The sequence below is a fragment of the Macaca nemestrina genome, chromosome 1 (assembly GCF_043159975.1).
Source record: "Macaca nemestrina isolate mMacNem1 chromosome 1, mMacNem.hap1, whole genome shotgun sequence".
NCBI lineage: Eukaryota > Metazoa > Chordata > Mammalia > Primates > Cercopithecidae > Macaca > Macaca nemestrina.
The window spans coordinates 149,792,690-149,816,005 of NC_092125.1; the positions used below are offsets into that span (position 1 = coordinate 149,792,690).

Genomic DNA, 23,316 nt, shown 5'->3' on the forward strand with positions numbered 1-23,316 from the left:
AATCTCTCCAAGTAATTAGCAGGTAGAATTACCAGGTAGCAGGCAGTGTTTGCTTGTAATCCGTCAATAGTAGTTGCAGTGGGGCTAATTGTCATTTTGAGTGGCCCTGCAACCACATCTAATTAAAAGTGTCAACAGAGAGTTATTTCTGTCTTTTGTTCCCACTGCTAGGTTGTACGTGTTCACTTCAGAAATCAAGGCTCAAAGTAAGACAGATATTTGGAACATGTGAATATACAGGAAAAATATTCCCCAGCAACCCAAAGTACATAAAAGCATTTAGGCCTCATTCCTCTGTCCACCTGACTTTATCAGTTTATATTAATTTATATATTCAAGGCAGATACACAGTATCTGATAAATGCAAGAGGGACATGATGCCTTTTCCTAAGCCGCAAAGTTATACTTTGCCAACTGGACTGGGAGCTGGGCTGAAGGGACAAAGACAGGAGTCTTTTAAGGCTCACTGACAGTTACCTAGTAATGGCAGCGGCTGCCACTACGGCTAGGTTTCTTGCCTTTGATTCATATTCTTTCTTTCTTTCTTCATGCTTCACTGAACTGTTTTCCAGTTCAAGATAGGTAGATCTGCCAAAACTACAAAGCCTATATTGCATATAGAACGTGCCTAGATTTAGAGAGCAAGGGTGCAGGAACGGATTTCTCCATCAGCAGAGTCTGCGTCTTGGCTAACTTAAAGTTTTGTGACTGTTCTTGGGATCGGCCCCGGGTGAAGCCTCTGTGAGGTCCAGCTGACTACTTCATTCTCATAAATACTTCAAAATCTCCTTGATTGAATAAAATCATTTCTTGTTTTATATTTAGAGACAGGATCCTATTTTCTTCCTTTCATTCTTTCTTTTTTTGTTTTTTGTTTTTTTCCCCCTGACTCACATATAGAATCAAGATGTTGGGTTCCAGAAGCCCATATGCTAATTCACAGATGGCTTTCAGGGATAAATTTTTTTCTTGCCATTTGAATCATTTAGGTAATGTGCTTTATTTTCCAATACAGAATAAAAAACACTCTAAATAGACATCAGTGTCATATGGTGCCTAATGATTTCTTCAGGTACTGCAATCAATATCATTTGGTGATGGTAGTGAATGAGACACAAATATTACGATGAGGTTTTTCTTGGACTTGCTTTTTTGAAGATTTCATGTAAAGTTGCATTCTAAAACGTTGAGAATACAACAGCTGGTATTCAACATTTGTTTTTAATTTATATCTAATCAAGATAATAGATTCTCTTCACACCTAAGCAAAAACTAAAAAAAAAAAAAAAAAAAAAAAAAAAGCAAAACTAGGATGCAAAAAAAGTAATGTACTTACAACCAATACATTCTATTGATATATTTTAACTTTAACATTAATTGATTTTTTATTGGAGAGGAAACAAGAGAGCATGTAGAGAACCAGTGCTTTCACGAGGCATTGCCATAGGCATTGATAATCTATTTGGTTTTAGTAGGTCATCATGCCAAGGGAAAACCAAACATGAGAAAGAAAACTCACTGGAAACTTACCTCTATAACATTCAGATGATTAAAAATCTATTTCCTCCACACCCACATCTTTTATTAGACAGCCACCAGCAAATACACAGGTGATCCCTGTAACTTTAGGTATAAAGAACAGAAAATGTGTTACAAGCCTATCCACAATATAACTAAGCTTCATTGCATAAGTCCCAATCTTATGGGGATTTTCAACAAATTCTGTGGCAACCTGACAGATGTGTCATAATGTCTAATCCCTTTTAAACCCCAAAGCTCTTAGAAAGTGGATGTTTTAAAAGAGCAGATTGGAAAACATGCTGTTCTTGTCTTGAGCTTTTTCCTTCAGTATCTGTACTGCCCCACAATCCCTTCCTTCTGCAGAGTACTACAGGAGAGGCAAGATGTAAATCTAGCATTGAAATAGTACTAGGGAAACAGGAGCTAAATGGGATTTCCCTGCAGCTGAAACAATAAAAATAGAAAGAGGTGAACCTAAATGAGCTGGCCTTTCCCCAACTAAAACCCCAAAGCTCTACCATTTAACAAGAAGACTGCTTCAACTGAACCACTCCATGGCAGCATGCCTGCATACCTGAGTTAAAGAAATACGTTCCAGATTGGAGTCTGGGAGGGCAAGAGAATAAAAGTAGGGATATTCTCATAATGAAAGAAATAAGAACTGCCCCTCCCTCATCAAAGATCCTCCCTAACCTGCTCGGGGTTTTTGAGCTCAGGTCCATATTTCTAAATTGTATAAATCCATGTTTAGAGGGCAGCATGGTGCCAGATTCACTGGAGGCCAGGAGATGCTTTCATGGAGTGAAGTGACACCCTCGGAATTGCACACATTTGTGAGGTCTGCTTCTCAGACATTTGGACAACTGCCACGAGGAAGGGAGGGAGGAAATTGGGCCAGTTTGCATTCTGTTACAGACCAGCCTTTTGGATGACAGAATTCTTTCCAATCAAAATGCCATGGATTACTCCCTGCTGTGAGCTAATAGGGTGCTAATTAGCATATTTCATTTATTTACTTAACTGGGATAGAAACCACTGGGCACGTGGCCCACTTAGAATGGTTTCCTGGGGAAGCTATGAACTGTTCTAAGTGTTACCTTCATGCATTAAGGAAACCAGTTCACAGAAGCACAATACCAGGCATTCCCCCTTCCTTCTCCCATCACACCTCCCTGTCCCGAAATACACACAGGCAGTACAGACAGGTCTAATCTGGTCAGTCTAATCTGGTCTCACTTCAACAAGAATCTGAAATGAGAAATGAAATTGCATGGCCATTTCCCATAGTTCATCTCCATAAATGGTTTTTGGCAACTGCGTGGACCTTTCTTGACTTGCTGCTTCACCTGTAATGATGACTCTTGGACATCAGCAGAAGCAGAGGCCTCTCCTGATCTCTTTATCACTCTCTCTGTCTGACTGGGAGCCAAATTCACACAGCAAGTGAAGACTGTTGCTGGGTCCCAGGGCCCTCTCTGGACTGTTACTTGGGGAATCTTAAAACACCTGTTTGACATAGTTTTCTTTTCACTTTGGGAACAACTCACTTTATAATTCTCAAGCTGCACTGAAGTACTTTTAGGTTCTTTGGAGTTCCATATCTGTTAATCTCTCTAATGGCATATTTTCAGTTTGTTCAGGGACAAATCATTAACAATGTGCAATGAAAACAAAGCAGCCAAAACCTACTATGTAAGGAGGAATGGATCCTAATCTCAAATTGCTTCCTGTGCTGCAGGAGCCCGTGTGCTAAGCAGTAATACCAAAGGGCTGAAAAATAGGCAGTCAGTGTTCTACCAAGAACTCTGCTTGAGTGGGCAAAGAGAGGGAAAAGAAAAAGGCAACCTTACACAGTAGGGGTGTTTTTCTACAACCTGGTAGAAATAAATATGTGTAAGGGCTTTTGTGGTATTTCTGCATAATCTTTATTTCTGAGGACTCGGTTAATAGCACCTTGATACTCTTAGTTGTCCAAGCCTAAAAATCTTGGAGTCATCGTGAATATTTTCTCTTATTCCAAGCAGTCACTAAGTCTTGTCATTTTTACTTCCTGATGCTTTTCAGCCGTGTTTTCCCTGCTTTTCCATTGTTACTGCCAAGTTTAGGCTAAGTCACCTGCCACCTAGACCCTTGCTCTATGGACTAGAGCATAAGCCTCACTTAGGTGTTGGCTAGAATTTCAATGACTCTGTCACCCTCAGGACAAATCAGACTTCGCCTTTTAACAAGACCCGCACATGATTCATCTGTCCATTGAAATTTGAGGAGAACCAGCATAGGCTGCCATCTTGCTTGCTTCTGCCGTCAATTTCCTCTCTGCCTCTCATACGCCTCCTCATGGTCCACAGATCTGATTATGATATTCTTCTCCTTAAAAACTTCCTGGACAGGTGCAGTAGCTCACACTTGTAATCTCAGCACTTTGGGAGGCTGAGGCGGGCAGATCACCTGAGGTAGGGAGTTTGAGATCAGCCTGACCAACATGGAGAAATGCTGTCTCTACTAAAAATACAAAAAATTAGCCAGGTGTGGTGGCACATGCCTGTAATCCCAGCTACTTGGGAGGCTGAGGCAGGAGAATTGCTTGAACCCTGGAGGCGGAGGTTGCGGTGAGCCGAGATCATGCTATTGCACTCCAGCCTGGTCGACAGACTGAAACTCCGTCTCAAAAAGCAACAATAACAACAACAACAATAACAACAAACTTCCCATAGCATTCCATAATCTATAGCAGCTATGATATTTTCAATATCAGGTAGCCATAAGCATAGCTTTGTTTTTCTATATGGAACATAACTTCTGTGTCAGGTTTTCTATACTGTATGATGTTGGAGAATTTCCTATAAATTCTAGATGACCACAGTTATTTCATGTTAGCTCAGCCATTTCACATTTAAACTTAGTTGATCATGATTTGCTGTTCTTTACTTTTCACCCCATAGTGACATCAAAAATCCTAGGGATCTCTACAGTTTCCTGGCATCATCTGGAAGTTCATTGGCCATTTGCTGGTGTCTGTCCATGTTGGAGCAGGTCTTCAGGCACTGTCATCACTCCACGCTGATGTTCACCAAGTGGCCAGACCCCCATGTTTCCATATGGTCTCTGAGTTTACCATGTTTGCTGCTTTCTCTTCTGGCATATCTTTGTGACAACCTTTGGGCTAACTTTCTTTCCTTTTTAGTTGATTTATGAGCCCATCTTGGGGGATACAGAAAGACTTGACTGTTCTTTGTGGCCAAGAGAGCTGCAGCAGGGCTGCCCAGATCCTCCGTAACCCACACACAGCCACAGCTATTATTCTCCAGCATTTGTGTCTGGGCACCTGAAGTTTCTAATATACTTTTCAGCTTTTCTTCTTCTTCTACCACCCCAAATTTTGCACTGTACTCAAATGAAACACAGATTTCTCTGTATCTTCAGTCTCTTTATACAACATCTCCTTCACTTTAATCTAAACTTTGTATCTGCTAATAATAAATAAATAAGTTAGTAATAATATTTTACCAAGTACTTATAATCTTGAGACCTTCAAACTCTGGGCCTACTGATATTGCCAGCAATATACCATAGAGAAAACTCAACTCACATAGTTTTATGTGGATCACTTAGTGTCTTTGCATCCACATGTAAAAGGCTTATAAGAATTATGAGAGGAAAATAATTCTCGGGACCCCCAAATCACTAAGCCAAAGGGAAAAGTCAAGCTGGGAACTGCTTAGGGCAAGTCTGCCTTCCATTCTAGTCCTAGAGATAGCTACCAGACTGGGCATGGTGGTTCGTGCCTGTAATCCCAACACTTTGGGAGGCTGAGGTGGGCAGATCACGAGGTCAAGAGATCGAGACCATCCTGGCTAACATGGTGAAACCCTGTCTCTACTAAAAATGCAAAAATTAGCTGGGTGTGGTGGCACGCACTTGTAGTTCCACCCACTTGGGAGGCTGAAGCAGGAGAATCGCTTGAACCCAGGAGGCAGAGGTTATACTGAGCCAAGATTGCACCACTGGATTCCAGTCTGGCAACAGAGTGAGACTCTGTCTCAAAAAAAAAAAAAAAGAAAAGAAAAAGCTACAAAATAATAATTAAAAAAAAGCTACATACCTTTTTTGCAGTTTGACCAAAATGAAATTCCTGTGGACAAAGAACAGATGGAACTCAAAGTCATCCCTCTGCTCACATGACAAATGCCTATCTGATTGCTTCTTTTGCCCTATTGTTTCACTAAACCAGACAAAGGCATAAGTGGCTATTCCTGTAAACCGTGTATTCAGTGAAAGGCTAATCAGAAACTCAGAAGAATGCAACCGTTTATCTTTTATCTGTCTGTGACCTGGAAGCCCCCTCCCCTCTTCAAGTTGTCCCACCTTTCTGGACCAAGTCAGTGTACATCTTATATATATTGATTAATGTCTCATGTCTCCCTAAAATGCATAAAACCAAGTCATGCCCTGACCACCTTGGGCACATGTCATCAGGGCCTCCTGAGGCTGTGTCACAGATGTGTTCTTAACCTTGGTAAAATAAACATTCTAAATTAATTGAGACTCATCTCAAGTACTCTTGGTTTATAGAATAATACTCTGCCAGATAGTTACGATACACTTCGAGACCCCTGGGAGAGAAAAACCATAGGTAGCCTTTGCATTTCTCAGTTTGTCCTATTTTGTCCAGAAATGTTCTCCTATTTTATTTTCATGTACCTTATTTCACCTATTAAATATTGGGCAACCCATCAGGAAGGAACTGTTTCCTTACTTTATTTTATATGTTCATATTAATTAATATAGCATTAAGTAAACAGTTGATATCTATTGAATGCATATCAAATTAATAAATATATAGAATTCTACTCCTGTATTTGCTGAACTATGTGAAATGCCTCTGTTTCTGGGAAGTCTATGATATGGCTTGTTGCTTTATTCAAAAGTGTGTTAATTTTAATATCACAGCGTTTCTTAATTTAAACCACTACTACATGCCTTCAGAGTTACAGTGGTATTTTGTCAGAGGTTAACATCAAGTATTCTTATTGAGGGCAACAGCCGTAGAAACTAAACAGCACGTATTGAACAACAGTGAATTATCCTCTCATTCAGGAATGTGTTAGTTCAGTTGTTAATAAATTAGTCAATGAATGTACTTATTCCTCGCTGATTTGTTTAAACCCTTCCCAGAGCACTTCTTTTGGAATTCTTACCTAATTTCTCAAGTTCTGATTTGAAATCTCTATCTCCATAAAGCCTAACACCTTTTATGTTGATTCCCAAATGGATGTGACTCCCTCTTTTTAAACATTTACCATATTCTATCTCATAGACATTTACTGTTTTCCTGATCGGATTTGAAATTCTCTTCAAAGTAGAAATAGTATGGTCCTTCTTTCTGCGGCCTACAAAATGCCATACAGTAAATGTCCCATAACTATTTGAGTCCGGTCAACTGAAATAACAGGACATTCCAGTTTTATTTTTGAACATGTGATATTATTTCTTGATGGAAATATTATGGGAACTATCAATAAATATTTTGGTATTACAGCCCACATCTCCTCCTAAGAATTCTTCCTAATAACTGAGCTCTCCAAAGCATCAGCAAGTATGTTATTTGCTAGAAACTTATAGGAAGAAGGGAAAGAAGAGTCTCTGATTTATGTATTTATTTATGTATTTATTTATTTATTTATTGCTTACTGCCAGCCTGCTCTGGGCTCAAAGTGATGGTGAGAATTTATGATTCATTCAAAATAAATGTATAATAATACAGTTATTTATATATCTTTCATTGCCAATGCCTTAAACCATAAACCTATCCACATTTGATATCTGTTCTGCTCCTCTAAGCATCCATGTAGTTTCTATTGGAAAAATAGCCATGGATCTTATGAACTGGTAAGCAGAAAGTTGGTTCAAACCCCAAATCGAGGAAGTTTTCCCTAAAGAGAAATCTACCTTTCTAACTGGACACCATCAGTTACAAAATCCGTAACCCTGGTGAAAACACTTAAAAATTACACTGCAACTAGGTTTTCAATTTTAGGAAACGCACTGAATAACAGTTGTGACTATCTTTCATATGTTATAGAAATAAGATATAATATGTTTAAGGCAAATAAGAGGCAAAATAGTGTCATTATTAAAGGTACTGAACTAGCTTTCAAGTATCAGTGGGCTGGGGTTTCCCTGGTTTACTCGAAATAAGACCTGATAAAGTATGTGAAAATACAAGTCAAATTTCTAGGTCTAGCTCTCTGGGCTATGCTCTTTCTAACAGACCAAGTATTAAAGCTGGTCATAAAATCTGCATGAATCTAGCATTTCCTTTCCTTAGTAATCCAGCTTTCTGGGTAAGCAGATTATGAGGGAGATGTTTTGGGGGAAAAAGAACACTGTACTTGGAAGACCAAAAGCATTGATGGAAAACTATGCATATCCTTCTCCAGCTTCTTTCAAGGCTCAGGGGCTATGTATGGGCTTAGAGGAAAGCCAGACTATCTTTCATGAAACCTCCTACTCAGAAATTTCTGTTAAAGGATAATTTTATTCCTCAGCTTACCCCTGAGTTTCCTAGAGGTCATTCTGAGGGCATGTTTTTTCCTATCGTATGTAATACAAGAGAGAGAAGGTCATATGGCTGTAAGCCATAGTTGCTGTTACAGGGAATGTTGTGATATGAGAAGTGCAGTAAGTTATACAAACCAAGGATGCGGCCCAGATTTGCTGTCTGCAGGAGTTTGGAAATGGAGTTATTCTTCAGCTCTCTGGTTAATTAGTTGACTGTTGGAGGATGGTGAGCAATATACAGGTATATCAAAACTTGGAGAATTTTAACCAGTTTTTGTTTAATGCCATTACTTTTAATGGGAAAAACCACAATTACTTTTGCACCAACCTAATATAAGGTTGGAAACATTCTAGGAGCTGCAGTTGAATATTCTGTAGCATGACAGTCCATGAAAGCAGAAAATCTTTGTTAAACAAGGGTGGCTGGGCAGGTGTGTGAAGATGAAGTAGATGAAGTTCCTCTCATATTTTGGTTTCCAAAATAGGGCCTTTATTCTTTTTTTTTTTTTTATACTTCAATTTCTAGGGTACATGTGCACAACGTGCAGGTTTGTTACATATATTTACATGTGCCATGTTGGTGTGCTGCATCCATTAACTCATCATTTATGGCCTTTATTTATTCTTTTGGAGTACTTGATACTTGTGAAATGGAAAAGTGATTTAAAAAAAAAAAAGAAAAAGACCTCCCCCAATCTCCTCGAATTCCAGGACAATCTCACCTTCTGTGTCTAATAGCCTACAATTGGACAAACTAAGAAGCAACATGGGATTTGGAGGGATAAAGACAAATATGATCTTTCTCCCCTAGGAAGAAGCAATGGTTTATGGTCCCAACCAGCAAACATAAAATTATTGGAGAAAAATGTACAAAACACTGGAGAATAAGTGGATGGAAGACAGTGACCTGTGAACTCTGCAGTGATGGGATGTTTTCTTTATTGCCCTGAGGTCACTTTCACTAAAGCTGATGATACCTTAGGCAAAACCCCCTCCCCAGACTTTTTGGTGGACAGTTTATGTTACAGTTCTCCACCTCAGGGTTTTCAAATCCAGTCACGTGTCACTAAAAGATGGAGATATATTCTGAGAAATGCATGGTTACGGGATTTCATTATGGCGTGCCCATCAGAGATGTAGTGTACTTGTGATGTACCCTATATGTAGTGTACACAAACGTAGATGGTATAGCCTGCTACACAATGAGGCTAACGGTATAGCCTATTGCCCCCAGGCCAGTTGCTCTTAGGCTACAAACCTGTACAGCATACTGTAGACAATAGTGACACAATGATACTTGTTTATCTATACATATTCAAACATAGAAGAGGAAATACATTGTGCTGTGACATTCCATCACCAGGCAATAGAAAATTTTCAGCTCCGTTATGTTATGGGATCACTATCCTATATGTGGTCTACCATTGACTGAATGTCATTATGTGGTATATGACTGTGCCCATATCTTAGAATTAACATAGAGGTGGTGGCCTCAGGTAGTTGATAAAGGCCCTGGCTCATGGGATACCAGCTAGACATAGCATGTTGGCATTGCATCAAATTAAGCCATGTCTCCTTGGGTTGAGTGACTAGATGAGATGTTCAGTGAGAGCTGTATGTCGGTAAACTAGAAAGGTCACCATGTATCCATCACTAGATACAGATGAATTTGTAGTTGCCCTTGGTATCTCATTTTGTAGACATTATATATCCCCTTAGAGCGGGTGGGTCATCAGAAGCTGGTGACATGCTCAGACAGATAATGGTCACATTGATAACTGGGGTTTTCATGGCAGAAGCAGAACAATCCACTCTTTAGGATGCGCACTGTGGTCCCTTTGGGGTGAATGCAAAGCTTGATGACCTCCTGCGTTCAGCTGGTGTCCATATACTGGTGGAGCACCTGACCTTGGGTTTGGAGAGAGATGAGAACATAAAACGGAGATTCTGTATTTTTCGTATAATCATATTTGCAGTATGGGGCCAACTCTTCAGATTTATTGCTGAACAGAACTTCCATAAGTTGGCATTGGGACAGGAAGAGTCCAGGACTCATGAGGCAAGGTAAATAATACTGGCAACAGCTGGCTAGGATCAAGGCAAAGCCTAGGTTTTCCTGAACGTGGGTCATAGGAGTCTGACTAATAAAGACCTGGAAATAAAAGTAAATGTGGGCAACAGATAATGAAAAGCACGTCTCTTGCCATGTCCAACTTGATGACAGAGGTTTCTTGGATTACTGATAGCTAAGGAAAGAAGAAAGGGGCTTAGAATAGGGTAAGAAGCTAGCTAAATGGCCCAGATTTGCTTTTTATCGCTGTCTGTAGCCCCTGAGACTATGATCCTAAAGCTCTGACCCAGGACCAGTCAGCTGGTCACGCTGGGCATCATGATTTCCCTTCTTGTGGTTAAGGACTGGAGCGCGGCTGGAGCCAGAGTCAGCAGATATTTGGGTGAGTGGCATTGCCAGGGAGGGCTCACCTCTGCATGATAGCGGCTTACCCATTGCTGTAAAGGAATATTCAACCTGCGGGTACATCTCATCCATAGACAGCAATGGCTGATGAGCGTGTGCAGCAGAGGTTTTTCTGGCTTTAGGTAAGGTTTTGGTAGCCTAGTCTACCAGCTCCTAAAGGCCTTGGGATCAAAGCTGGGGTTTTCTATGTGTTTTATGTTACAGGACTATGGGGCAAGTGAAGGGAGACTACACCTTAGAGAGGCGGGTAACAGTCCCATTTCCCCCAGGTCCCGCCAATGTATCATTGGTTATCTCTTTCTAGGCAGGTCACAGGATATATTGCTTAGCATTGCCACATGTCCATGGTCTCTGTGGCCAGAGAAAAGGCCTCATTCTCTTCTCTGCTTCATGAAAGGGCCAGAACTCACTGCTCGCTGAATACACCCACGCATACACACACACAAATGGCATGCACTGCATACCTGGAACTTAGTATCAAAATGGGTAAAAACTTAAAGGCATTTATTGGCTCCTGTAAGTTAAAAGGGAATAAGTAGAATGTACTAAACAAAGTGTATACAGTGGATCAACCATTTCACCAAACACCTATTTCATTTTGTTTATCCCCTTAACTTCCAATATTGACTTTAGCCCAAAGCTGGCAAACTTGAAATGGCTTTGAACATCTCCTGAGGCAATACGCTTTTTCATTCCTATCTATCAGGAAGTGAAAATGTCTCTCCTTTTCCAGAATCCCTAGACACCATCTCCTGTTGACTCATTAGCCCAAACTGGATTATGTGCCTGTTGTTAAACAGTCATGGTAGTCTGGGAGATCAGTTTCACAAATGGGATTATGTTAATCAGCGCCTTTTATAGGTATTTAAGCCACTAAATTATTTTTGATATTTTAGATAAAGTACATAGTGATACTCAAACATAATCGTCACTTTTAGAATACTAGAATTATTGTGAATTAATAAAAGAAATCTTAGTTTCCTATTAATTTCATGAAGGACTAGGTAAAATACAAAAGACTTGCCTATCTGGTTAATGTTAAAAGTACATTGTGGATGAGGTTGGCTAAAACCCACATTTCTTGGAATTTTGAAAAATATCTTATCTTCAAATAGATGCCTGGTCTGTCCTAGATGATTTATGTGAAATCCCGCTTTGATGCAGGAGGATGGAATAGATAAAGGCTCTCACAGATCCTTATGTCTCTACAATACTAGAAAAATGCACAGGAAATAGTCTACATTCTTCTTACCACAAACAAGTAATAAAGTCACACACTTGAAAAATAACTTTTATACTGTTAGATGACTTGATAATATAATTGCAGAAGAAAAGTAGGGCATGAGAATCTGGAGGGAAGTGGTTTCTGATTTCTACTCTGCTACATACACACTGTGTTACCGTGGTCAAATCATTTCACCTATCTAAGCCTATTTCCTTACCGGTAAAATGTAGATGATGCTTACTCTCTTTCTACCTTATTAAGTTGCCATGAGAATCAAATAAGATAATATGTCTGAAAGTGCTCTCTAAACTCTAAAAGGCTTTTGCATGTAAGGTACTCTTATTACTTCTATTATTTGACTGCTAAATTTGCCCAAACAAATTTATGGCCTTGGCAAAGTTATTTAGCATTTCTTATCCTTATTTTCTGTTCTTATAAGGAATTAATCCAGATGACCTCTAATATCTCTTCTAGCTCAGTTTTGGCATCTTTTAATTATATTTTTTTCCTGTGGCTATTGAACAACACTTACACACTGGGCAGAGGGTTAAGGGGGCATGGGTTTGCAATAACCAGCTTTGGCCAGTAATGCTGAGGATCACCTACAGCTATATCTTTGATGCAGTTTCCTGGAATTTGAGTGGTGGCAATTACAACCAACGTAGAATATTTGTTCAGTACCCTGAGTTGGTTTCTGTATATCAGCTGTGTATAAGTTTGCAAGTTAGCTTGTGGACATATTTATTGAGGAAGAATGTGTACAACTCAGAGAAATGATGATTTCACCAAGGAACCCAATTTATTGACAATTTCAGGAACAGAACTCACGTATTTTGATCTTCATGGGACAGGATTTGCAATTATTATATTTTAGTTTTAAAGGAATAACTAAATTGGTGAGAAAATGGCCTCCAAAGCTAATGAGGAAGGGTTGCCTTTGATGGTGGGAGATTTTGAACTATCTAGATGGATAGGAAAATGAAAGAGAAGTTCAGAAAATTAGGACCTTGAAACAGTGAAGCATTAAGTTTTTGAACTAAAGGAATGCAATTTGAGAATCTTCCCTATGTGTTCATTATAAACAGCACTTTTATCTGTCAATATTTTCAGGCTATAAATATGAATTCCTTTGGCAGAGATGATGATAACCACACCATGGCAACAATAATAGTTAACATTCATTACACACCTACTGTGTCCTGGGTGCTAATCTAAGTGCTATACATGTATTCTTTCATTGGATCCTAACTATAACTTTATGTTATGAGTGCTATTATTTCCTCTTTGGAGATGAGGAAACTGAGGCACAGAATGGTTAATTAACTTATACAAGATCACATACTAAGTAAGGGACAGAGCTGAGATTCAAACCCATGTAACACTAAAATCACATTGACCCAGTTGGATATCTTTTAACATTACCACCACCAACATGAACAATTAAGCCTCATGCTGTATTTGTTATTCTAGGCACATCACCTGTTAACTTATCTGATTCTCATAACAACCCTATGCAACAGATACTATCATCATTGTCATCTTTATGTGAAAACTGAAGAGCAGAGGTCTAGCTCCAGAGTTTGTGTTCTTAGCTATTATACGATAATAATACAATTTTAAAATTATGAAAAAAACTTAATAGCAACAAGTACTTGAGAGATTTTTACAGGTCAGCTGCAAAATGCTTTGTGCACATTATTTTTCCTATAATTATACCAGGTGCAAATAGTTTTATCCCTGTTTTATAAATGACAAGACTGAGGCTTAGAAAAATTAAGAAATTTGCCCCAAAACTCAAAAATAATAATGATAGAATCCAACACTTAGACTTTAGAGACTGACCTCAATGTCTATGATCCTATATAATTGTAACAATGTTTTGAGCCGTGCTGTCATAATGCTATTTTGAACCATTTGGAGCAGGACATTATGAAATGTTGGCTCTTTATGGCCATAACATTTGTTCATTCATTCATTCAACAAGTGTTTTTTGAGCACCTACTTACTGTGCACAAAGTGATATATCTCCATGGTTTCTCAGGTGGGTTATAAAATGGTGTACAATATTTTCTTCAACAAAGGAAGCCTCTAGAAGGATGAATCGCTGGTGGCAAAGACGCTTTAACAAATGCAAAGATAGTCTGATAATGATCATTCTAGGTTTGATCTCAAAAAATAGTTAAATTAACTAATTCCATTTTAAAACAAAATATTTAAATCTATAAATAGCAAAAAAAAATCTACAAAAATACACATCAAAACTGATGAGGATAACTTAATAAATGCCAAATTAGTCCAAAAAGAGTTTTTTCTCCCACATTGCAATAGCGGAATCAGTGAAAATCAAATGAGATGACCTAGCACAGTATTTTGAAAGTATGTTGAATACGTTCTCCCACTATTTTACTTGCAAAGTGAGTGCTAATTGGATAAGGTCATGGTCTTTGGGATGGAACACTTGCTGGGAGCAATGAGTGACAACAATTATAAAGTCAGTCACTTTATGGCTAGGAGGGGTCACCCGGTATCCTAGACAAAGGGCCTTTTTGTGATTAACCTTATCCTCCTCCTGTTGAATCACCTTGTATTTCCTTCTGATACTTTCTACCTGCTTGAATGCACTGGCTTTGCATTTCAAAGACCTAACGTTTTGGCAGATGTTTACACTTATTCTGTAGGAATAAGTCTCGTTGCTGTTGTGTTTCCACTGAATTTTAAGAGCAAAAATGTGTACTAATTGTGTACTAGTTGTTAATATATCTTTAATAGTTTTATTAAAACCTCTATAACTAACCAACGCTAGCAGATATGGGGCTACCTGGCTAAACATGTGGATCTATCTGGCCTTCTCCCAAGTTAAACAATGTGGCATTTCACAGTATAACACAGTACTTTCTAAATAGTAGATTTTTAATACATGTGTTTGTTGGATTGCAATTTTTTAATTAAATTAAAATTAAATTTTTAATTGGCATATAATTAAGATACAGTGAAATACATGCATCTTATATATTCATTTGATGCATTCTAACAATATTTTTCAACCTTATAAACATAACACTCACTTAAAAAGCAAAAAATTTCCACCACCCTGAAAATTCTCCCATGCATCTTAATTGATTCCTACTCCCATGCTGGAATTCGGTCACCACTTCTTGTCTCCGTAGATTAACTTTACCAGTCATTTGAATCCATGTGAATGAAAACATGCAGTGCATTTTTGGGCCAGGCTTCTTTTGCTCATCTTAATATTTTTGCAATTCATTTATGTTGTTACTTGAACGTGTGCTTCACTGTTGTTTATTACTAAGAAGTATTCCGTTTTATAAATATAATACAATGTACCCATTGTTTTGTTGATGAACATTTTAGTTGTTGCCAGGTTTTGGCCTATTAACAGCCCAATACAGTGTTTTGTGGACCATTTTCATTTTTTTCTGGATAAATACCCAGGATGGAATTCCAGGTGTGCAGGGCAAATGTGTATTTAACTTTACAAGAAACTGCCATGAAGTTCTTCCAAATAGTTGTGAGATTTTACATTACCACCAGTGTGAGAATAGTTCTAGTTGCTCTACCTCCTCATTAACATTTTGAGTTTTTACTCTCCTAAATTTTATCCATCGTAGTGAGTGTTAACTGGTACTAGATTATGGTTTTAACTTGGTGCCATATTGTGGGTTTGACCATGAGCACTGACATGTCCTTATTGGTCATCTGTTTATCTTTTTTTTGAAGTGGTTACGTCTTTGCTTTTTATTTGGTTGTTTGTATGTTTAGTCTCAAATTGTAGGAATTTAAAAAATATATTCCAATTATATACCTTTTTAAAATATATATATGTTCCAAAATTTTTCCCAGTCTGGGGTTTGCCTATTCGTTTCTATGAAATGGTGTCTTTTAATAAATAGAATTTTTTTTTTTTTTTTTTGAGACAGAGTCTCTCTGTCGCCCAGGCTGGCGTACAGTGGCGGGATCTCAGCTCACTGTAGACTCCACCTCCCGGGTTCAAGCGATTCTCCTGCCTTAGCCTCCTGGGTAGCTGGGACCACAGGCGTGTGCCACCACGCCCTGCTAATTTTTGTATTTTTAGTAGAGATGGGGTTTCACCATGTTGGCCAGGCTGGTCTGGATCTCCTTACCTCGTGATCTGCTCGCCTCGGCCTCCCAAGTGCTGGGATTCCAGGCGTGAGCCACCGCGCCTGGCTGAAAGTGTTATTTTTGATGAAGCCCAATTCATCACTTTTTTTCTTTTTATCATTGTTAAGCTTTTTCTGTCCTGTCCAAAGAATTTTTGCCTACCCCAAACTTGCAAAGACAGTCTCTTGTGTGCTATGTTTCCTTTTAGAAACTTCACAGTTCTGAGTTTTTTATTTAGGTCTATGGTACATTTAGAATTATTTGTATATGGAGTGAAATAACATTTAGGTTTATTATTATTTTTCCATGCAGATATTTAGTTGTTCCAGCGCTGTTTGTTAAAACAAAAAGTCTTTTTTCCATTAACTCAGTGCTGTGGTTAAAAAAAAATATATATATCAATTTTCCTTATATATCAGGGTCTACTTATTGACTCATTTTTTTCACTGATTTGACATCCTATGCCAGTACCATATTGTTCTGATTATTTTAGTTTACAGTAAGTCTTAATATCAAGTAGTAGAAGTCCTTTGACTTAGTCTTTTTCAAATTGTTTAGGCTATTCTATGTCTGTTGCATTTTATATAAGATTTATACTTAACTTTCAATTGTTTAAAAAATCCATGCTGAAATTTCGATAGAGATTGTATTGAAGATATAGACAAATTTGGAAAGAAGGAGCATTATAACACTACTGAGTTTTATGATTCATATATATGGTATGTCTTTTCACTTATTTATGTCTTTAATTTTTCTCAGCTGTGTTTTATAATACTTTCGTAGAGCTCTTGCATATTTTCATCAAATTTTTTAAAGTATGTGACAGTTTTTGAAACTTCTGGAAATTTTATTTTAAAATTTCATGCTCTGATTGTTCATTGCTAATGGACAGAAATAAAATTGATTTTGTATTTTGTAAACTAAGTTCACATATCGGTTATTATTTTTTGTAAATTCCATGGGGTTCTCTATGTTCACAATCATACCATCTGGGAATAATCTCAGTTTTACTATTTTTTCAATACTTATGTCTTTTATGTATTTATCTGTTTTTATTTTACTTGTTAAGATGTTCAATAGAATGTTGAAAAGTAGCAAGAACAGTAATGTGTAACTTGCTTCCAATTTTAGCTTTCAAGCATTAAATATGATATCAGCTATATATTTTATACAGATGCCTTTATCAGGATGAGGGAACTACATTTTATTTCTAACTTGATGAGAGTTTTTATCGTGGACAGATACTGTCAAGTTTTTTTTTTTTTTCTGTTTCTATGGAGACTTTTTTGCCATTTGCTCTGTTAATGTGTCGAATTACATGGATAGATTTTCTAATGTTGACTGAACTTTCCATTCCTGGGATAAACTCACTTGGTAATGATATATTTTTCTTTTTTATATTTCTGGATTCTATTTGCTAAAATATTTTAAATATATTATTTGTATCCCTCTTCAGGAATGATATTGATCTGTATTTTTTTCTCTTGTAATATCTTTGTCAGATCTTGAGTTCAACATTATGCTGCCTGATGAAATTAGTTGGAAAGTAGTTCTTTCTCCTCTGCATTCTGAGATACATTTTTCATGGGATTAGTATTATTTTTTCCTTGATTGTTTGATGGAATTAAGCATTGGAGTCTTCTGGGCCTGAAATTTTATTTGTGAGAACATTTTGTATTGCAAATTAAATAAAAAATAGGTCTTATTATTTACCTTCTGCAGTGTAACTAATTACCACAAATTTAGCAACTTAACACATATTTATTATCTTACTCTTTCTGTGAGTCAGGAATCCAGGTATGGCTTAGCTGAGTCCTCTGCTTCAAGGTCTCTCACAAGGGTGCAAGTGGGGTGTTAGTCAGGACTGGAGTCATATCTGTGGCTCACCTGGGGAAACGTTAGTTTCCAAGCTCACCCTGTTATTGATGGGATCCAGTACCCTTTGGGAATATGGGACTCTTTTCCCTGCTGACTGTTGGCTGGAGGTGCCTTCAGTCCCCACTTATGTGAATATGAACACGTGAACATCTCTACAAGGCAACTTCATCAGAGCCAGCAAAGGAGAGGGTCTATAGAGAGGGTCTGCTAGCAAGCAGGAAGTTACAAACGTGTGTAACATAATCATGGGAGTGACATCCCATCACCTTTGCCTTATATTATTATTAAAGAAAATCACAGGTCCCAACTACTCTCAAGGGGAGGGAATTTCATAAAGGGATGAATAGAGGGAGGTGGGGATAGAATTGTTATCTATCATGTAGATATAGCGCTCCATATACTTTCTATTTATTCCTATGTCAGTTTTGGTAAGTTGTGTCTTTCAAGGACTTTTTCCATAGTGGCATAAGGTTACTCATAGTATTCCCTCATTATCTTCTAAAATATTTGTTGAGTGATATTCCATTTTTCACGTTCAATATTAGTGATTTGCATTTTCTCTCATTTTTAAAATCAGTCTTTTTGTAAATCTTTTCAAAGAACCAATGACTGACTTTGTTGTTTTCTCCCTATGGTTTATCTACTTTCTAATTCACTGATTTTTTTTCTTATTGTATTATTACTTCTCACTTTTAGTTTAATTTGCTCTTATTTTCCTAGTTTCTTAAAATAGAAATTTTCACAACTGCATGACTATGTGAGTATATTACTACTCACAGGGCTTTGGAAAGGGCCTATGCAATTGAGAGGCCATGAGGCTCTCTCTTCATTAGGTTCACATTAAATCTACTTCTTATTCTGTTCTATTTCATTTATTTGAAAATGTGCATTTGTTTTTATATTTTAACATCTCTGAAAATGGAATATGTCATATAAAATATGACATCTTATAATTGTTGTCAGCCAGGCAGAAGTCATGGCATAGTCATCATTACCTGTGGATGCATAAAGCTGGTTATGGCTGTTTATATTGTCATCATTTAAGTAATAAGATATTGTAAAATAACTACATTATGATTCAGCACTGAAACTGTAAAAGAATGTATATTAAGAACAGCAAGAAAAGACAGCAACATTTAACATTAGTAAAGCAAATGTTATAGGAAGAATGATCATAATTTAATATTTTATTTCAAAGCAATAACCAATTAATTTCATTTATATTTTGCTTTTTATGTGTGTATCATAGTAATACAGAAGAAAAGCCATGTCTAAATCACAGCCAAAATGAAAACATTAAGTTATGAGAAAGCACTGAGTCATAATTTTATTGGTAGTCTTTTTCTTTTTTCTGATACATCTTATAGCTGATAGTGCTTTGATTCAATAAAATATGTGTAGCACATTTAATTCTTATATAAAATCCCAGGAAGCTGCTATTATTACTCATGTTTAGAAATTAGAAAATTGAAGCACAGGAGATGAACTTTTCCAAAGTCACATAGCTAGTAGGTGACAGGGCTAGGAGGAGAATGTAGGAGTTTTGGTCTATGCTCTTTATCACAACATTATATTGCCATGGTACATGATGGGAGTGGAGAAGCAGTTTCCTTTTTGAGATCCTCATCAATGGAAAAATATTAGATTTTCCAGATGACTTTTGACCTTGTCCCTTTCCTACTTAAAACTGTTCATGAGCTCTTCACCACCCATGTATAAAGCCCAAATTTCTTAAATGCAAAGCCTTCCATCATCTAGCCTCAACCAGATCCTGAGCCTTAGCCAACTCATGCAACACCAAACACCAGCAGCACCAAACTACTGTCTCATATTTTACCACAACATATGTTCATACCCTGGATATTTCTGGTTTACACCCCTCATCCTGGCATAATAGTTAATTGATCCTCCTTTCCCTCTTAAGAGTGCCAGTTATCATACCTCTAGCTGTGTTTTCGTTATTCGAGGTTATTCATGTTAGCCTTTATGCAGAAAAGAGTTGACATAACATGTCTAACTGCTATCTTTTGAAAGACCTGCTTACAAGATTGTCCCTTGGCTATGATCTGAAAACTTGGATTTCAGAAGGTTTTCAGTTCCAACCATTCCTAGAACTGGTTAAGAGTGACTACACTGTGCTAAAATGTGGTTTATGCTAAACACTTGTTCTCCTTCTGAGAGTCGGGAATTTTGGTACATGTTAGGAAAAGATGCCTATGTGACTAGCCCCCCAGTAAAAATCCTGGAGTATCTAATAAGCTTTCCCGGTTGGCAACATTTCATGTGTCTTCACAACCCACTTTAATTAAGCAAGTCCTGTGTGGCTTAGTTGAGAGTGGACTCTTAGAAGTTTGTCGTGATTTCTCCTGGACTTTGCCTCATGTGGCTCTTCCCTTTGCTGATTTTGCTTTGTATCCTGGCACTGTAACAAATCATAGCTGTGAATATATGGTAAGTCCTGTAAGTCCTTGTAGTAAAACATCACATCTGGAGGTAGCCTTGGGGGTCCCCGACACATCCTCCTCTGCTTGGAATCACTTTCTATATCCTTCCCCTTCCTTCTTTGCCTGGATGATCTATTCCTGGAAGTTGCCTCTGAATTGCTTCCCACCCCATCCTGCTGATACTCTTCCTTGGAGCTACTATCCTGGGGCTGTTTCTATTTTTACATTTATCACCCATTTAATACGAGACTTTGTCTCATACTCCTCTAGACTGTGACTTTCTTGAGGGCTAGAGCTGTGTTATATTTGTCCTTGAATCTATATACCTGTCACATGGTAATGGTCAGTTAGTATTGAAAAAAAACACATTGGCCAATCCAGGATCATTTTCTGACAGCCAGTGGTGTCTATATTTAAAATAACAACTAAAACATAAGTTTGAAATGTGCTTCCAGAACTTTTTGTAAGCACACCTTTGCTTACACAGTTAGTTATTAAACTGTTTCCTTATTTAATAGGCACTTAGAAAACACCTACTGTGTTTTACATGCTAAGTGGTGCTTTGAGGTCTAAAAAAGAAAGAAGAGAATTCAAGGGCCGACTTGATGTTAAGACAATTGGGATAATTAAATGTATTCTTCAGCTTTATTATTCTATAAAACTGTGCCAAGGAAAATGGTTCTTCTTAATTCAATACCATGACAAGAAATAAAGTAGTCCAGAGTGATTCTTCAGGAGAAGGTGCCAGGGAATTCCAAGTACAGTATTTATCAATAACTTGCATGCTTCACTAATTCTTTTTTTAAAAGCTTCTTTTTTATTTTATTTTATTTATTTATTTATTGATTACTCATTGGCTAGAAACTTAGACTCTTATTATGGTGTAACTCATTTCTTTATAAATTCAGGAAAATGGTATTTAGATTTATTTTTTTTCCTTAATTGATTTGTTTGCAAATGCCTCACTTTCCCCTCCCAGAAGTTATATAATCTGCTTGCTATTTTTAATACTGTTTTTCTGACAAAACCAAGTTCAAGCTTTATGAGATATATTTTCATATCTTGGAAGTTGTCTCAATGATAACTTTGTTATGAGCTGAATGTATTATATATCATTTTAATTGTTCTTACACTTAAAAGCAATATTAAGTTTCCTGAGATGTGATTTTTCAAGTTAAAATTAGAACTAGAAAAAGACACCCTCCTTTTAGGGGTTGGGGGTTTTGTACAATAAGGAGTGAAAGTTGTTGGCTATTCCTAATAGCAACAGTTTCAGCTAAGCTCAGCCAACATTGTAATTACCTCTCATATTTCTCTTCAGGATGTAGATGAATATGTGGGAATGGCTGGCATGGAATTCATCAATGTCTGGATCATTCCTTTTGTGAGAATTTAAACTGATTTCAGATTGTTAAAAACACCCTTTCTATATACTATCTTTTACTCATTATTAACAACCATTGTCCTATTGAGGAGAAAATAGTGCACAGGACACTGCTCTTGGCCATGTAAGGCTCACAGAACTAAGTCTATTTAGATAATTACTTAGCTCTTCTCTTAATTTTGGTCTCTACACCAATTTTTCCTGAATCATAAACAATTTAAAAATTATTTTATGTGATACATGAGAATCTTTTAGATTAGTAATTAATCTAATATTAACAAAAGCCTCTATTTCATAAATAGAAAGTCCGGACTTGAGGCTGAATAATTCACAAACACTTGTAAAGAAACTCTTGAGAAAATCTTTAAAAAAATTATTCAAATATTTTTACATTGACCAAACCTTATTTACTTGTTACCAAGATAAAAAATTTACGTCTAAATCAAGTCCATCATCTATTCAACAGAGGCAAAAATCTACAGAGGTCTAAATAATAAAATTTAGACCTCTGGCTAAATAATAAAATTGCAGTTTGGGAAGAATTGAAAGCCTCACCCTCCCAAATGCTCTCGCTCTCACTCCTCTCTCCCACTCCCTCTCTTGCTGAAATATACTATAGAATCCTTAAATTGTCTGCTTTCTAATCATAGGCTTTTTACCTCTTGAAAATGCAAAGTCAACATAGTTTTAGTAATGGTTTGCTTTTAAATTTTGAGATAGTCTAGGGTTTTTGTTCTTTCACTACATCTATGCACTGGCCACATTTTAGTTTTATGATTCTAGCTAAAGCTACTGAAACATGCCTAAATATTATAGTTTAGCATAATCCTTGTTAGATTTATTCTGATACAATTTTCATCGCTTACTGTTGTGTTCATTTATAAGTCCTACCTTCAAGATGTTTACCTTTTAAAAAAGAAGCAACTTCATAAAATTCTGATATTGCAACATAAAATTACAGTTTTACATCAGAACAAGAACTAAACCAGACTTACAAATGGTGTGGTGAAGAGAATACAGCATACTAGCCGAAGGATGCCATCCCTCTGCTTCCCCACTTCTACTGTTTCTTTTCATGTTGCTGTTGCTCAACTCGGGGAATGAAACACCAGGAACAAAGACCTATTCTATTAGCATAGTTCCTCTTCTATAGGAAAAACAGCTAAACGCGCAACATCTTGGTGTGAAAACAACTATTGGAAGAACAAAAGAATCAAAATGAGTATCTGACTCACACTTAAAGAAATATTTTAGCAATGAAGTTCAAACTGCATTAATTACAGGAAGCCGATTTCTTTGTGGTCCTAAACACTGGTGAACTAATAAAGATGATGATGATGATGATGATGATGATTTCTGGCCTTTACATTTCTCATTTCTTATCAGAATTCCAACCCGCTGAGGCAGATTGTGGGCACTGACAGCTCTGGGAAACTGAGCAGCATCTGAACATACAATGATTGATTCTTGCTCTGGTGAGACAGTTTTCAATGAAAAGTTGCTATATGAGAAAGATAACTTATTTTAAAACAGCAACCCAGATAGTCATATTTTCAAGAATACTCTGGCTTGATAATCAACATTTTTCTATGGTTATGATATATTTGTAAGTGTTGGAAAAAAAAAGATGGCACAGGCAAAAGACTAATGGAAATGTAAAGATATGTGTCTATTATTAGGGGAGTCA

At 37.1% G+C, this 23,316-nt stretch overlaps 1 long non-coding RNA gene across 1 annotated transcript; it reads right to left on the minus strand.

Annotated features, from left to right (window-relative positions):
• Nucleotides 1-980: 980 nt before the first annotated feature.
• Nucleotides 981-22,721, minus strand: LOC105482737 (uncharacterized). The gene is made up of 4 exons (XR_987831.3): nt 22,625-22,721; nt 5,624-5,653; nt 1,531-1,623; nt 981-1,272 (listed from the first exon to the last, which is right to left on the minus strand). It is a non-coding gene; the product is annotated as an uncharacterized lncRNA (long non-coding RNA).
• Nucleotides 22,722-23,316: the final 595 nt, after the last annotated feature.